The sequence below is a fragment of the Harmonia axyridis genome, chromosome 7 (genome assembly GCF_914767665.1).
Source record: "Harmonia axyridis chromosome 7, icHarAxyr1.1, whole genome shotgun sequence".
NCBI classification, from domain to species: Eukaryota; Metazoa; Arthropoda; class Insecta; order Coleoptera; family Coccinellidae; genus Harmonia; species Harmonia axyridis.
In genome coordinates, this window is record NC_059507.1 from 29294043 (window position 1) to 29311635 (window position 17593).

Genomic DNA, 17593 nt, shown 5'->3' on the forward strand with positions numbered 1-17593 from the left:
GTTAGTTGAGAACCCTCAAGAGCAGTCACTGAACAAGCTATCACTGGTCTAGAGACTCCACATGCACGACCTAATGCTTGTTTAGACCTAACAAATACATATGCCACATTCTTGTCCTCGTACAAAAGGGGGATATGGAGTAAAATTTCAAGGGGTGTAGCATCACCTCTTGATATAACAAACAACTTGTTTTCGATACAGATGTAAAAGTTCAAGTTTTTTTCTCATAGCATTTTCCCTTCAAAAAATATTTGATTTAAATTTGGCGTACATATTCCAATCACACACATTTCATCATGTGATATGCTCATTTTGAATGCAAATCTACAGGGTGATATTTTTTCTGGAAGAGTGCCCGCTTCGTCCACCAGAACTCTTTTTTGGTGAACCACTGGTAGTTTGAAAAATTGTGAAAAGGAAATCTGGTCCAGTACTACTCTTTTTGGTTTTTTGTTGGTTCTTGTCGAACAATTCTTCAGTAATCCTCAGAAAAAATCAAATTATCAGAAGATCCAGGATCCAGTAATCTGTGATGAGATTAATAAAGATTCGATAAACTGTTATTAGCATCACAAAAAGTAGGACTACAAGAAACACCCTGTAAAACATGTATAGGACATTTTATTCTCAAAATGATTCAAGGATTATCTTATTTTTCTTCGTATCTCCAATTTAGGAACACTCTGTATAAGGTAAGAACAATCGAATCGGTAATTAAAAAAATTCTATCATTTCGAGTAATTTTTGGTTCAAACCTCGTTATCAAACCTTTCTTTTTCACATTACAAATATGAGTAAACGTTGTCGTCAAAATTTTTCTCGATTTTCGATTCTCCTAATATGTTTAACAGAAGAGCAATCTTGACTTTTTCCATAGCTTCTGCTTCTACAGAAGACAGAAAATCTCGAACATTTTTCCATTTCGACGAACCCTGTGGCTCATTGATGTTGAATTGAATGAGTTTGAAGTAATACATTTAAGATTTTTTCAACAGTTCTTAATTCATCAATAATAGCTTGCTTGAAATTCTAACCTGCTTCGTCTTCTGTCGATATTTTACATCAATTTTTAACAGGCAATGCCTTTTCACAACTGATACCAAGTTTTATGTCGAACACCGGTGTAGATCGTCTTGTTAATCATAGAGCTATGAACAGAGAACAATAACTCTTATAGCCTATTTACAAACTATATACAGGGTGTTACATGAGTGGTTGGCCATAGCCTAGTGGTGAATGTAGGTCATCCAGGCCCTTCAGATAAGTAGCTTTTTGTACAACCTAAAACTGTTAATTTCGAAGATACAGGGTATTTAAGAAAATTGGCCTAAATTTCTGATATCCATAACTTGGAAATCAACAGTCCGATTTTGTTCAAATTATTTGGGTTCATTCACTTCATGTAACCCTTCAATACGTAATCAATATATATTTTTTTTTCATTATAACAATATATTCTCAATATGTATAAAATATTTACAACAATTATTTATTTATCTTCCTCATTATAACCATAAATTTTATCAGGATCAGGAATCCAAGATAAATCTACATCGTCCTCTGATTCACTCTCTCCAAAGTCATCTACATTTTCAGCTTCTATGCGGTCTTGCTTGTTTTGCTCTTTCAGTTTCCTCTTCTGTTCCTTATGTTTATGTTTGATCATCACCCTATGTGATTTTACGAAGCGTGTTAGATATAACCCTCAGTAGGTGCTGAGGATTAAAAGTAAAAATTGAATTCATTACACTGGAAAATGTACTTTTTCTTGGCAATAACGACATTCCTGTAATAAGAAGTAATGTGAAGAAAATATAGACTTCGTAGTCTGAAGGAAAAAAGTCATCAATTTGAGTACTGCTCTGGAAATATTGAAATTACATGAAAAGTTTTGAAGCTATACATGGAGTGGACAAACCCATAAAAATTAAACAAAATCGGACTGCTTATTCCCAAGTTATGGGTTTCAGAAATTTAGGTCAACTTTCGTGAATCACCCTGTATATCCAAATATAAAAGTCTTAAAATACACAACAAGCTACTTTCCTGAATGACCTGTATTCACCACTTGGATATGGTCAACCATGTTATTCATACTACACCCTGTATAAAGAAGAAAATAGAACGGAGGAGAATCGAATAGAATAAGAGAGACATATGTCCAACACTGGATGCAATAATGATGAGGATGATACTTCCTTGATAACGAAGAAACCGATTGATGTCAGATGGTATATTTCGGAGAACTTCTGTGATTGATGCACTTCCGTTCATCTCTTCATTTGTTCTGTACGTGGAAACATTGGCATATATGACACTGTTGTGTTTTCGTTGGTTTCTGCGAATTTTCAACTGTCAACATTAGCCCACACAGACGCTCCAATTTGGAGATTTCGTCTTAAAATGTTGTCAGTAAAACAAACATCACTCGCAGCATTTCCTTCTTCTGTATTCTTTTCACGAAGTTGTCCTCCATGACTTCCCTCAGTGGTACCTGGTATATAATTTTTTAATAGGTAGTTGTAGAATCCGGCTTTAATGGTGTAGGATTTCACATATGCCTACTTATGCGTTTCGTCCCTGGCACACACACCGGACTCATCAGTGTGACTTTGGTATATTTGTGTGTGCCGTGTCACAGACGCTTGGGGAATTTATTAATATCGGGAGCCGCCGGGACTCGAACCCGGCACCTTGTCGCATCTCGGTGAGTGAGTCTACCTCTTAACGTCTAGGCTACCGATTGCTGTGTTTATTGTTGCTATGTGGAGCTTTATGAGGAGCCGCCACATGACTCCCTCCCCAGTGACGGAGGAACGAAACTTATGCGTGTTACGAGGTCATCGGTGCAGCCGGGTGATTGCCGCCTAATCAGAGCTGCACCTCGCGGCATCGTGCGGACGGTGAATGCTGGACTCGAACCCGGCACCTCGTCGCATCTCGGTGAGTGAGTCTACCTCTTAACGTCTAGGCTACCGAGTGCTGTTTATTGTTGCTATGTGGAGCTTTATGAGAAGCCGCCACAATGGCTTCAAACTGTGTCGTGTTACAGTTCTCCTCTAAATAGCACTCTCAGGATAAGACAACTGTTTCTGCGGTAAGTTTTTTTTATATAATAGTTTTCTTCTTGCTGGCAATCTTCTTCGTCTTGGAAGTGGAAGCAGTCTTGGTCATTTGGACCACTGGTTGCACTGTTTCGGTGATTTTTTTACCAGCTTTCGGGAATTTTGGAGAAAAATTTTTATTGCTTCCTGGTTTTGTGACCGCCTGTTTAAAATCTCTCAAATAATTTTTACCGACGCACTTCGGTTTCTCTCTACATTAGTTCTGTGCTTGGTGGAAACATTGGCATATATGACACTGTGGTGTTTCTGCGGATTTTCAACAGTCACGACTAGTCCTCGGAGACGCGTCAATTTGGATATTTTCTCTAGAAAGGTTGTCGGTGAAACAACTACCATTCGCAGCATCTCTTTCTTCTGGATTCTCTTCATGAAGTAGTCCCTCCATGACTCCTCTTAGTGGTCTATCTTTTCCTGAAAGTTATTTGTAGATTTGGCTTTTATGGCTTCAAGCGGTCTGGTTACATTTCTGTACTGGTCTGAAAATTTCAACTGGAAGGATTGAGCACCGAATCGTCACTTTCATCGATCGTCCTTTACACTTAAGCCTGTTCACGCCGTTAACATCGCGTTGTCTATTTTTTGTCTTGGGAGTGTAAGCAGTTTTGGTCTTTCGGAATACAGGTTGGGACTCACCTAGTTTCGAAAACTTCTTTGGTGGTGTCTTTTGACCCGCTTTCGGGAATTTCGGACATCTATTCTGTGTTGATCTACAGGGTATCTCCATCGCTCCGGGGCCTTTCTGACCCTTCCGGATCTTCTCGGAAGAGTCATCCCAGTTTTCGACTGATTTTCCATGATCCTGTTAAGTTGTTGCCTCCAATAAAATAGTAAATGCACTAACTAACACTAACTTTCACCCCGGTGAAATGGACTGTTGTTGGTCTTCGCAGTGCTATTGCCGATATACGGCTACAAATGTTGGAAAAAGTCATCGAAGTTATCTTGCGGATAAATAAAATTCATGTCAATCGAATAACCCATATATGACACTGTTGTGTTTCTGTGGATTTTCAACGGTCATCACTAGTCCACTTCCTCCACTTTCCTCTTGAAAGGTGGTCAGTAAAACAACCATCACGCGTAGCATCTCCTCCTTCTGTATTCTTTTCACGAAGTAGTCCCCAATGACTCCTCTCTTAGTTTTCTTCTTGCTGGCAATCTTCCTTGTCTTGTAAGTGGAAGCAGCCTTGGTCATTTGGACCACTGGTTGGGACTTGCCTTGTTTCGATGCACTGTTTCGGTGATTTTCTTAACAGCTTTCGGGAATTTTGGACATCAATTTATATTGCTTCCTGGTTTTGTGACCGCCTGTTTAAAATCTCTTAAAGAAATTTTACCGACGCACATCGGTTTCTCTCTACATTAGTTCTGTGCTTGGTGGAAACATTGGCATGTAGGACACTGTTGTGTTTCTGCAGATTTTCAACAGTCACCACTAGTCCTCGGAGACGCGTCAATTTAGATATTTTCTCTAGAAATTTTGTCGGTAAAACAACTACCATTCGCAGTATCTCCTTCTTCTGGATTCTTTTCATGAAGTAGTCCCTCCATGACTCCTCTTGGTGGTCTATCTTTTCCTGAAAGTTATTTGTAGATTTGGCTTTTATGGCTTCAAGCGGTCTGGTTACATTTCTGTACTGGTCTGAAAATTTCAACTGGAAGGATTGAACACCGAATCGTCACTTTCATCGATCGTCCTTTACACTTAAGCCTGTTCACGCCCGTTAACATCGCGTTGTCTATTTTTTGTCTTGGGAGTGTAAGCAGTTTTGGTCTTTTGGATTACTGGTTGAGACCCACCTAGTTTCGAAAACTTCTTTGGTGGTGTGTTTTGACTCGCTTTCGGGAATTTCGGACTGCTATTCTGTGTTGATTTACAGGGTATCTCCATCGCTCCGGGGCCTTTCTGACCCTTCCGGATCTTCTCGGAAGAGTCATCCCAGTTTTCGACTGATTTTCCATGATCCTGTTAAGTTGTTGCCTCCAATAAAATAGTAAATGCACTAACTAACTAACACTAACTTTCACTTCGGTGAAATGGACTGTTGTTGGTATTTTGGACTACTGGTTGAGACTCAACTAGTCTCGAAACCCATTTCGATCAGTTGGTTTCTGATCGAAACTTCTGTGTCATGCTATGGTTCTCCTCTCAGGAGGGAATAACTGTTTCTCGGTTGGCTCTTTGTTTGAACACATTTCGTTTTCTTCTGGCTGGCAATCTTCTTTGTCTAGGGAGGGGAAGCAGTCTTGGTCTTTTGGAATACTGATTGGGACTTGCCTTGTTTCGAGGCACTGCTTCGGAGACGTTTTTTTACTAGCTTTCGGGAATTTCGGACAACCTCTGTGATTGACGCACTTCCGTTCCTCTCTATATTTGTTCTGTGCGTGAGAAACATTGGCATGCAAGATAATGTTGTGTTCTCATTGGTTTCTGCGGATATTCCACGATTACGACTAGCCCAGAGTGAAGCGTCAATTTGTATATTTTCTCTATAAAGTTTGCCCATCACGCGCATCATCTTCTTCTTCTTCCTCTATTTCTTCTTTCTTCTTTAGGGCTATTTAATTGGTAGTTTAATGACCTCTTTATTTTATTTATTTCATTAGTGTTTTCACTACACCTACATCTTGGTGTATCACAGTTTCAATGTAATACAGACTTCATTTTGATGAAACTTAAGAAGTAAAAATTTTACCTATGAATCAAAGTAATTTTTCTTATTGTGTTTTATTTGCACTTTCTTGGAAATATCGGTATGTTTGTAGTATTCTATGCGTTTCTATCTTGATTTCGAATAAACAAATTGACCTCAGATCGTGTATTTCTATACTGTTCTCAGACGGCGTTAGAGCAGCATCATTGGAAAGGTAATATTCTTTTCGCCTTGTCTTTTGTATAGCTGGGCAACTTACTGTACGTCGAAACCCATTTCGATCAGTTAGTTTTCGATCAAACTTCTGTGTTATGCTACGGTACTCCTCTTAGAAGCACTCTCAGGATAAGATAACTGTTTCTGGGGTTAGATCTTCTTTCGGGTATAAATCTTCTTTGTCTTGGAAAAAGGAAGCAGTCTTGTTTTTTTGCACTAGTGATTGGGACTCGCCTTGTCTCGAGGCACCGCTTCTGAGGCGTTTTTATCCGCTCTCGGGAATTTCGAACAACTCAAGTAGAATGGGTGGAGACCACTGCAGTTGGCTTCACTGGTTTTATGAGCGCCTGCTTACACTCTCTCGGATAATGTATACCGACGCACTTCGGTTGCTCTCTACATCTGTGAGTGGTGGAAACATTGGCATATATGACACTGTTGTGTTTTTGTGGATTTTCAACGGTCATCACTAGTCCACTTCCTCCACTTTCCTCTTGAAAGGTGGTCAGTAAAACAACTACCATTCGCAGCATCTCCTTCTTCTGGATACTTTTCACGAAGTAATCCCCAATGACTCCTCTCTTAGTTTTCTTCTTGCTGGCAATCTTCTTTGTCTTGGAAGTGGAAGCAGCCTTGGTCATTTGGACCACTGGTTGGGACTTGCCTTGTTTCGATGCACTGTTTCGGTGATTTTCTTACCAGCTTTCGGGAATTTTGGATATTAATTTATATTGCTTCCTGGTTTTGTGACCACCTGTTTAAAATCTCTTAAAGAATTTTTACCGACGCACTTCGGTTTCTCTCTACATTAGTTCTGTGCTTTGTGGAAACATTGGCATGTAGGATACTGTTGTGTTTCTGCAGATTTTCAACAGTCACCACTAGTCCTCGGAGACGCATCAATTTGGATATTTTCTCTAGAAAGGTGGTCAGTAAAACAACTACCATTCGCAGCATCTCCTTCTTCTGGATTCTTTTCACGAAGTAATCCCCAATGACTCCTCTCTTAGTTTTCTTCTTGCTGGCAATCTTCTTTGTCTTGGAAGTGGAAGCAGCCTTGGTCATTTGGACCACTGGTTGGGACTTGCCTTGTTTCGATGCACTGTTTCGGTGATTTTCTTACCAGCTTTCGGGAATTTTGGATATCAATTTATATTGTTTCCTGGTTTTGTGACCGCCTGTTTAAAATCTCTTAAAGAAATTTTACCGACGCACTTCGGTTTCTCTCTACATTAGTTCTGTGCTTGGTGGAAACATTGGCATGTAGGACACTGTTGTGTTTCTGCAGATTTTCAACAGTCACCACTAGTCCTCGGAGACGCGTCAATTTAGATATTTTCCCTAGAAAGGTTGTCGGTAAAACAACTACCATTCGCAGTATCTCCTTCTTCTGGATTCTTTTCATGAAGTAGTCCCTCCATGACTCCTCTTGGTGGTCTATATTTTCCTGAAAGTTATTTGTAGATTTGGCTTTTATGGCTTCAAGCGGTCTGGTTACATTTCTGTACTGGTCTGAAAATTTCAACTGGAAGGATTGAACACCGAATCGTCACTTTCATCGATCGTCCTCTACACTTAAGCCTGTTCATGCCGTTAACATCGCGTTGTCTATTTTTTGTCTTGGGAGTGTAAGCAGTTTTGGTCTTTTGGATTACTGGTTGAGACCCACCTAGTTTCGAAAACTTCTTTGGTGGTGTGTTTTGACTCGCTTTCGGTAATTTCGGACTTCTATTCTGTGTTGATCTACAGGGTATCTCCATCGCTCCGGGGCCTTTCTGACCCTTCCGGATCTTCTCGGAAGAGTCATCCCAGTTTTCGACTGATTTTCCATGATTCTGTTAAGTTGTTGCCTCCAATAAAATAGTAAATGCACTAACTAACACTAACTTTCACTTCGGTGAAATGGACTGTTGTTGGTATTTTGGACTACTGGTTGAAACTCAACTAGTCTCGAAACCCATTTCGATCAGTTGGTTTCTGATCGAAACTTCTGTGTCATGCTATGGTTCTCCTCTCAGGAGGGAATAACTGTTTCTGCGGTTGGCTCTTTGTTTGAACACATTTCGTTTTCTTCTGGCTGGCAATCTTCTTTGTCTTGGGAGAGGAAGCAGTCTTGGTCTTTTGGAACACTGATTGGGACTCGCCTTGTTTCGAGGCACTGCTTCGGAGACGTTTTTTTACCAGCTTTCGGGAATTTCGGACAACCTCTGTGATTGACGCACTTCCGTTCCTCTCTATATTTGTTCTGTGCGTGATAGAAACATTTGCATATAAGACACTGTTGTGTTTTCATTGGTTTCTGCGGATATTCAACGATCACGACTAGCCCATAGTGAAGCGTCAATTAGGATATTCTCTCTATAAAGGTTGCTCATCAAGCGCAGCATCTTCTTCTTCTATTTCTTCTTTCTTCTTTAAGGCTATTTGATTGGTAGTTTAATGAAAATAAATGGAATTTTTGTAGTAGTTTACTCAGTTTGTCTGATAGCGCAATTGACTGCATGTTTCTGTAATTTTGGCATCTGTGACTTCTTTATTTTATTTATTTTATTAGTGATTTTACTACACCTACATCTTGGTGAATCACAGTTTCAATGTAATACAGACTTCATTTTGATGAAACTTAAGAAGTAAAAATTTTACCTATGAATCAAGGTAATTTTTCTTATTGTGTTTTATTTGCACTTTCTTGGAAATATCGGTATGTTTGTATTATTCTATGCGTTTCTATCTTGATTTCGAATGAACAAATTGACGTCAGATCGTGTATTTCTATACTGTTCTCAGACGGCGTTAGAGCCGCATCATTGGAAAGGTTATATTCTTTTCGCCTTGTCTTTTGTATAGCTGGGCAACTTGCTGTACGTCGAAACCCATTTCGATCAGTTAGTTTTCGATCGAAACTTCTGTGTCATGCTCTTAGAAGCACTCTCAGAATAAGATAACTGCTTCTGGAGTTAGATCTTCTTTCGGGTATAAATCTTCTTTGTCTTGGAAAAGGAAGCAGTCTTGTCTTTTTGCACTACTGATTGGGACTCGCCTTGTCTCGAGGCACCGCTTCTGAGGGGTTTTTATCCGTTCTCGGGAATTTCGAACAACTCGAGTGGAATGGGTGGAGACCACTGCAGTTGGCTTCACTGGTTTTGTAAGCGCCTGCTTACACTCTCTCGGATAATGTACCGACCACTTCGGTTGTGGATTTTCAACGGTCATCACTAGTCCACTTCCTCCACTTTCCTCTTGAAAGGTGGTCAGTAAAACAACCATCACGCGTAGCATCTCCTTCTTCTGTATTCTTTTCACGAAGAGTCTCCAATGGCTCCTCTCTTAGTTTTCTTCTTGCTGGAAATCTTCTTTGTCTTGGAAGTGGAAGCAGTCTTGGTCATTTGGACCACTGGTTGGGACTTGCCTTGTTTCGATGCACTGTTTCGGTGATTTTCTTAACAGCTTTCGGGAATTTTGGATACAATTTATTCTTTGTGGTTTTGTGACCGCCTGTTTAAAATCTCTTAAAGAATTTTTACCGACGCACTTCGGTTTCTCTCTACATTAGTTCTGTGCTTGGTGGAAACATAGGCATTTATGACACTGTTGTGTTTCTGCAGATTTTCAACAGTCACCACTAGTCCTCGGAGAGGCGTCAATTTGGATATTTTCTCTAGAGAGGTTTGGTAAAACAACTACCATTCGCAGCATCTCCTTCTTCTGGATTCTTTTATTGAAGTAGTCCCTCCATAACTCCTCTTAGCGGTCTATCTCTTTCCTGAAAGTTATTTGTAGATTTGGCTTTTATGGCTTCAAGCGGTCTGGTTACATTTCTGTACTGGTCTGAAAATTTCAACTGGAAGGATTGAACACTAGTGTCGACCGAATCGTCGTCACTTTCATCGATCGTCCTTTACAGTTAAGCCTGTTCACGCCGTTTACATCGCAATGTCTATTCATTGGCATCTCTCAGCATCTTCTTCTTACGAAGAAGTCCCTCCATGACTACCCTCAGTGGTATATCATTTTTTTAAAGGTAGTTGCAGAATCTGGCTTTCATGGCTTCAATGTGTCTGTGTCATGCTACGGTAATAAGCACTCTCAAGATAAGATAACTGTTTCTGCGGTGAGCTCTTTTTTTATATATTTAGTTTTTTTCTAGCTGGCATCTTCTTTGTCTTGGAAGTGGAAGCAGTTTTGGTCATTTGGACTACTGGTTGGGAGTTGCCTTCTTTCGATGCATTGTTTCGGTAGCGTTTTTTACACGCTCTCGGGAATTTCGGACAACCCCTGTAATTGACTGGGTAGAAACCACTGCAGTTGGCTTCACTAGTTTTGTGACCGCCTGCTTAAACTCTCTTGAAGAATTTTTACCGACGCATTTCTGTTCCTCTCAACATTTGTTTTGTGCTTGGTGGAAACATTGATATTGGATATTTTCTTAACAGTGGCGTACTCAAGAGGGGGGGATAGGGGGGATATATCCCCCCCCCAGAAGGAATTTGCATTATATGTAATAACCCTATATATCACAATCTTATTATGAGTAAGCAAACTTCTTTGGAAAACTTATTCAAAAGAAGGAAAATTTGAATTTTTTTTTTCGTTATCCCCCTTCAAGGTTTAGGTCTGGGTACGCCACTGTTTCTTTAGAAAGGTGGTCAGTAAAACAACCATCATGCGTAACATCTCCTTTTTCTGTATTCTCTTCACTCCTGTGTATATTTTTCTAAAAGGTAGTTTTGGGATTTGGCTTTTATGGCTTCAAGCGTTCTGGTTACGTTCCTGTACTGGTCTAAAAATTTCAACTGTATACTTCGATTACTTGTGACGACCGAATCGTCACTTTCATCGCTTGTCCTAGACTTAAGACTGTTTGCGGCATTTACATCGCGTTGTCTATTCTTTGTCCTGGGAGTGGAAGCAGTTTTGGTCTTTTTTTTATCCGCTTTCGGGAATTTCGAACAAACCATGTAGACTGATCAGTTGGTTTCACTGGTTTCGTGACCGTCTGCTTACACTCTTTTGAAGAATTTTTGCCGACGCACTTTGGTTCCTCTCTACATTTGTGCGTGGTGTAAATATTGGCATATATATGACACTGTTATGTTTATGTGGATTTTCTATGGTCATCACTTGTCTACAGAGACGCGTCAATTTGGGTATTTTTTCTAGAAAGGTAATCGGTAAAACAACCATCACTTGCAGCATCTCCTTCTTCGGTTTTCTCTTCACGAAGTAGTCTCCCATGACTCCTTTTAGTTGTATCTTTTTCAAAAGGGTAATTGTTGAATTCGGCTTTTATGGCGTTATGGTTCTCACACATTTTTGGACATTGCTTTGTCTTAGAATTCCGATTAAATAGATGATCAGGCAATTTTGACGATGAGGGTAATATTGGATAAAGGAAAAAGAAAAAAGTACCTACGATTTCCAAGTGTATATAAATATCAAAAGATATTACCTATCTGGTTAATGTTTCGGTAAATATGCCATCCAGATAACCATTGTCAAACAGAAGATTTCCACGTTATTACGTAGGAATCAAATAGAAAGTAACCCAAGGAGAATGTTGGTCATCAAGGGAAAGTAGCGATATACCGGTTTCACCCTTATTAGGGATAATCAGTACCCACATATTACGGATAACATAGATGGAACACTCCCCTACCTAAAGTAGAATCATTTGAAATTAACTCCCCCTGGCGTCCGGGACAAGAATAAACTCGACAAACGCGGGAAATTTGAAGTGAGTGGTTTTCCTATACTTGTTTTGAATTTATTAACGAAATATTAAGCAATTCAAATGGAGTTTGCTGCTATGATGACCAAAAACCATTTGAATTTTTTTTTAAATAACTGGTATAATATGTGATGATATTACATTTTGTGCAAATAAAAGTCGATAGTAGAATAAACATATAATTTATTAGCAGTAAACAAAAATAAAAAAATCAACAAAAAATAAACAATATATGTATAAAAATATCAACATTGAAATAATAAAGGAGCATCAACATTAAATAAATAAATTAGTTCAAACAATAAAAGAATAAATTAGTTTCAACAATAATAAAATTACTTTCAACAAAAATGAATAACATAAATAAATTAATTTGAATAAATAAATAAATATATGAATAAATAAATAAATGCATAAATAAATAAATATATGAATAAATATAAAATTAAATAAATAAATCATTTCTTTTTTCTCTTTGTATCGAAGATCCTTTTTGCCCCTATTTTGATAGGATCAATTAATTCTTCACTAGGGGAAGTTAGAAGGAATTTGGAAAATTTTGTGTCAGTACCACTCATAATTTCGTTTACCTGCTTGCACCACCAGTGCAAGGAACACCTTATTATTGTCTCACATACTTTTTCCCCCAACATATGTTCATTACAATTTAACATTTTGAAGTCCAAATATTTCATTAAAAACGATTTTAAATAAAGGGAAATGTTTTTTTTTTCACAAATTCGCGGAATAATATAGAAAAGGTAATTTAGAGAATGCCGAAATGAAAATGATACACATTGCCCAGGTTTTGTCAACTTTCCGTGTTTATACTGCCTTACCTGAATAAAATCCATGTCCCCCAATTCTTCATTGTTAAAGGTTAAATTTTTTTTACACTTATCACATTGTTTGATCAATTTATATTTAAATGAAATTTTACAAATGAATCCACACATATAAACTAAAGTACATCCACTAAATTTTGATTTTTGTTCAAGGACTATTAATTTCGGAATAACTATATTTAAATCTTCAAGCACAACATTTTGAGGTAAAGGAAATTTTGATAAAACAAATGATTTTACATTATCCAAACAATGTGATGTCAAATCCTCTTCACAGTTGGAACCTACAGAATGGGAGGACATGAAGTTATTCAAAGTAAGGCATTTGAAAGAGGACATAAACTGGCCAATATTTGGATTAGTGTTCCTTACACCATGCCCTCGGATATAACTGAAAAAATTTTCAAGGCAATCTTGATTGAAAGCACCAGTCAAGATATACTTGAAATTTTTTTCAGTTAACAACCTCCTCTTAAAGTAAACGAAAGCTTTTAAAGTCAAAATAAAATTTTTTTAAATTTTTTTTTTCATCATAAAATACATGTTTTCAAAAAATTTTATTGATTTTTTCCAAAAGATTTCATGTTCTGATTTTGTGGTTATTGGTTCCTTCAAAAACTTACCCTGTGTATTTCGAATCTTTGATACATTGAGCGAATCAATCAGTGCATACAGTACCTACAAAAAATCAAATGTTCATCAGAATTCAAAAACCAACAGACTAGAAACATACTACATCCTATAACTATTACTGAAATATATACTAACTATGTAACGCCTAATTCTTAGTATCGTTTAAACCAGAATATACTGCAGCTCCATTGGACAGTACACATGGAACAAAAATTTAAGGGGTTTAAATATGAATAAAATTGAGTAATTCGATAAAATTACCTGGAATACTGATTGTAGGTATGGCATTGCAAGTAAGACCACGATGGCTTCCTGGAAGATGATATTTTTTATCAAAATGTGAATGGCACACAAAATAACCTTCATAAATTCGATGCCTACTGAATTGTTGCCAATTTCTTGGTTGGATAATTTTTTACTATTGACGTGATTTTATTATGTATAAGCAAAATCACATTCATTCAGCAACATTTTTGCTGGTCGCGAGGAAATCCGAATACTCTTGGTAAGGAGTCTTGATAAGAGGCATATCGGCCCACAAGTTAGGAGTCAACTAGGAGTCTTGGCGATAGCAGCAAAAGTTGCTTTGGCGAATTTGGAGCCAGTTATTGAATTCATCCAAATTACTCTTAGGGAAATGATTTCTTGTACTCATTGTTGTCTCATCGGTACATCCTTGTACACAACATTTCTTTAGTCTAGGCATTCTGATAAAATAATATATGCATTATTTATTTAATTGAAACTTGTTAAATTGAAGCACTTACCTCGAAATTTGGAAGTATTTTTTTTCTTCAAATGAATTTCTACGGCGTACGAGAATTGTACTTAGTTGAACAACTTCAATGACAAACGTCCATTTTCAGCTTCTAGGTTAAAATAATATTGCAAGAGCAAACCAAACGTAAACAAATGACTAGCAGCGGTTCCAAGCGTCCGGGACAATAACTAAAACTTAATTTCGGGGGGGGGGGTTTGGGAAAGGCGAGTGTTCTATCTATGTTATCCGTAATCTGTGTCAGTAGTCGGTACCGCACAACTCTACCCAAGATGACAAATAAACGAAATAGCAGGCACCTTATTGAATTCTGGCAGACGCTAGTCAGTATGAATTACTGCGGAGCGCCACCCAGCGGACAAATAACCTAACTACTTCCTCCACGGGTACCTCGAAAAAGTGGATTTCCACGTCAATTAGGAAAGTCTTCTGTGTTTTTCAGCCTAAGTGACGTACAGCGCGAAATATAACCCACCTACACCTAACCCAAAATTCGAGAATGGCATTCAGAAAACAAAAACAAGAAACTTCCACTTAACTTTTTTTTTGGTCTAGTTGTATCGTATCTGCTGTTGACCTACCTTGCTCACTCCTCCTGCGCTCTCCTTCATTACGCCTTTGATTCACAGCCTTATGCTGTTCCAATTCTCAGAGTTGCCTTCGATCTCCTCCTCCAGCTTCCTTTTGGATGGATTGTTTCCATTTCCTGCAAGAGAAAATATGATCGGGCTTATTCAGCTCGTCGCAGTCAATTTTAGTTTCACTGTCTACTTCACAACATGCAGTTACCTCCCCCCACAGCAAGATACTGACCGCGGGATAGAACCTTACCAAACCTAACCTTTGCGTTCTAATACTTTTTTATACATACATGACACCATGTTATATTTTATCTTAAGGGTGGAAATACACTTCGAAAATTATAACTACTATAATAAATTGTAACTCACAACTTATTAGATCATAAAATAAAATAAAACGAATTAATTTCCACTATATTATTTAATTGTTAGCAACAATTGTTTCGCCACACTGTGGCTTCATCAGGCTACATTTCTGAACTGATATGTTCAGAAATGTAGCCACACTGTGGCTTCATCAGGCTACATTTCTGAACTGATATGTTCAGAAATGTAGCCTGATGAAGCTACATTTCTGAACTGATATGTTCAGAAATGTAGCCTGATGAAGCCACAGTGTGGCGAAACAATTGTTGCTAACAATTAAATAATATAGTGGAAATAAATTCGTTTTATTTCATTTATAATGAATTTCCGCCAAGTAAGGACCGAATCCATTAAATAATTATTAGATCATGTTTACAAAACTGCCTCTTTTTCCGTTTTTTGCGCCAAGTTTCATTGAAATAGCCCTTTCCGAGAAAAGGTCTGGGGGATAAACTGACGAATTTTTTTCATTCGATTTTTGGGTTGATTACCTATATTGCAAAACGATACGAACATTCAGGAGTTTTGAAAACTCTTTCTTCGAACGGAACCAACCTAAAACCGATTTCAATGAATCAGTTATTTATTTTTTAAGATAGACATAAGTGTTTGCTTACATAAGATTTTGATGAACTTTGTTATGTATCTTTTGAAAATACTTGTGAAATTGATTTACGAAACATTAGATCTAAGAAAGCTGTTTATTACAAGTTCAAACAAGTTAGAGAAACATATGAAACTGTCTGATATTTGAGTCGTGGCTTTTTCATTCATAAAAACTAAATCAAATCTCACCATATCTCACGTATGTATTTATTAAAGCAGAGATATCTAAGAGACCACAAAGGAAAATTCCAGAAAATTTCCAATATCTCTAACAGTGGAAATGTGCTGCTTGTGAATAATTGATTGTAAACTTAAAAATGATTTTGTTGATTTTCAGTTGAAAATATATAAATAAAAAACTTATATACTTGTACATTTGTTTAAAAATATCATTTAGTTTAAGAGGGGTCTATACCATTTCAGCGATCAGTTCAAAAGTCAGTACGTTTTATTTTACGTTGGATACCAGTGATTTATAATATATGTGAGGATTATCAATTTTAGTGAATCAATGCGAAAATTCCTTTTTATTGATTTTTTTTTAGAATAGAAAAAAATATATAATTTTTTTATTGAATAATAAATATATGCATGATTTCACTTGCCGAACAAACCTTAATTTTTTATGAAGGAACCTTTGAGATTGCTTCACTCATCCTGATTCTTGGAAAGTGGTATGCTTTCAAAAACGGTGAAGAGAGAGGAGTAATGGCGAGAATGCCACGTGGTAGACACCCCTTTTAAGCTTATTTTATGATTTGTTGAACTTATTTAGTTCAACAGTTATTCAGTTTAGTTATTAATTAATTAATTCTTTGATGCTGTTGCTTATATTATTATTATTGTAATATCGTTTAATTGATTAATATGAGTGAAATTAGATGATTATGCATTACAGATGATTCCCTCACTATAAAACGCCTTATAATTCCTCATTTGTGACGTCACTCGTCCTCTAGTGTCATTCCTCTCTGTGTCTCTTGTCTTTGTGTTTTTCTATGTTTTCAACCTTTGACATTATTCGTTCATATGTCTTTTAAGATTTGACTCGTTGTTTAATTCTATTGTTAAGATTCAGAAAAATATAGTTATTTCCTTGCATGTTACATATTATATATGGACATTGAAATCTTTTTAACATTTAAGACTCACATTGATGTAATTTCTGCTGTATTGATTTCTGTGTGTTTTTCACAACTTTATGTAATTTTCAGTAGCCCTGAAGAAGGACAAGTTATTGTCCGAAATCTTGGCTGAAACAATAAAGAGCTAAAATTGTTCAAGTTTGACTACATACCCGATAACCTTTCTGTTTTAAATTATAAATTGTTTGTCGAGATTTACAAGTAGTGAACTTATTTATTCTATTTATCCTTAATTGAATTTGTTAGGTAGTTGATGATATAATGTTTCTAATTTATTATTATTATATTTTAGACATTGAAGAAGGGTTCTACCCCAAACGTTTTTATAATTGTGACTGTGATAAGAATCACAATAAAAATTTTTTAGTAAAAAATCATGAATAATCAAATAATGAATTGAGTTAATTTTATTTTACTTCCTATATACATTTAAATTCGACTTTGATACTCTAGAGAATAAATGTTATTAGGGAATTAAATCTGTTTATCAGTCCACACTCTTTTTTTCAATATATTCAGTTATGATATTTTTGGAATATACTCGAGAATTTTCATGCTTTGATTTTGGATTTTCAAAGTTTTTGTGAAGTTATTCCAAATGAAAAAAATATAACCAGAAAAGATTCGATGACTTCGCGATGATTTTTCACCAAATTCGACTGTAACAAGTAAAAGTTACGTCTCTTTCATTTTTTGGAAGATGTGAGATCGTTATTGATTCCTTGGGAACAGAATTTAAATGAACCTTCAAGAAGAATTATCCTTTTCAGAAAGAAATTACGATAAATTTCAGCATTAAATGGCGAATAATCTTTGAGATATGGAACTTTTTTTGAAAAGATTTTTTTTATTTTCTAGAGATACGATACTTCGGAAATAAGTTGTTAATGATCATCAACAGTAAAGCGTTCAGCTA

The 17593-nt window shown here is 36.8% G+C and overlaps 1 long non-coding RNA gene across 1 annotated transcript; it reads right to left on the reverse strand.

Moving 5' to 3' along the window:
- Positions 1 to 12230: 12230 nt before the first annotated feature.
- Positions 12231 to 14338, reverse strand: LOC123684571. The gene is made up of 2 exons (XR_006748158.1): positions 13969 to 14338; positions 12231 to 13908 (listed from the first exon to the last, which is right to left on the reverse strand). It is a non-coding gene; the product is annotated as an uncharacterized LOC123684571 (long non-coding RNA).
- Positions 14339 to 17593: the final 3255 nt, after the last annotated feature.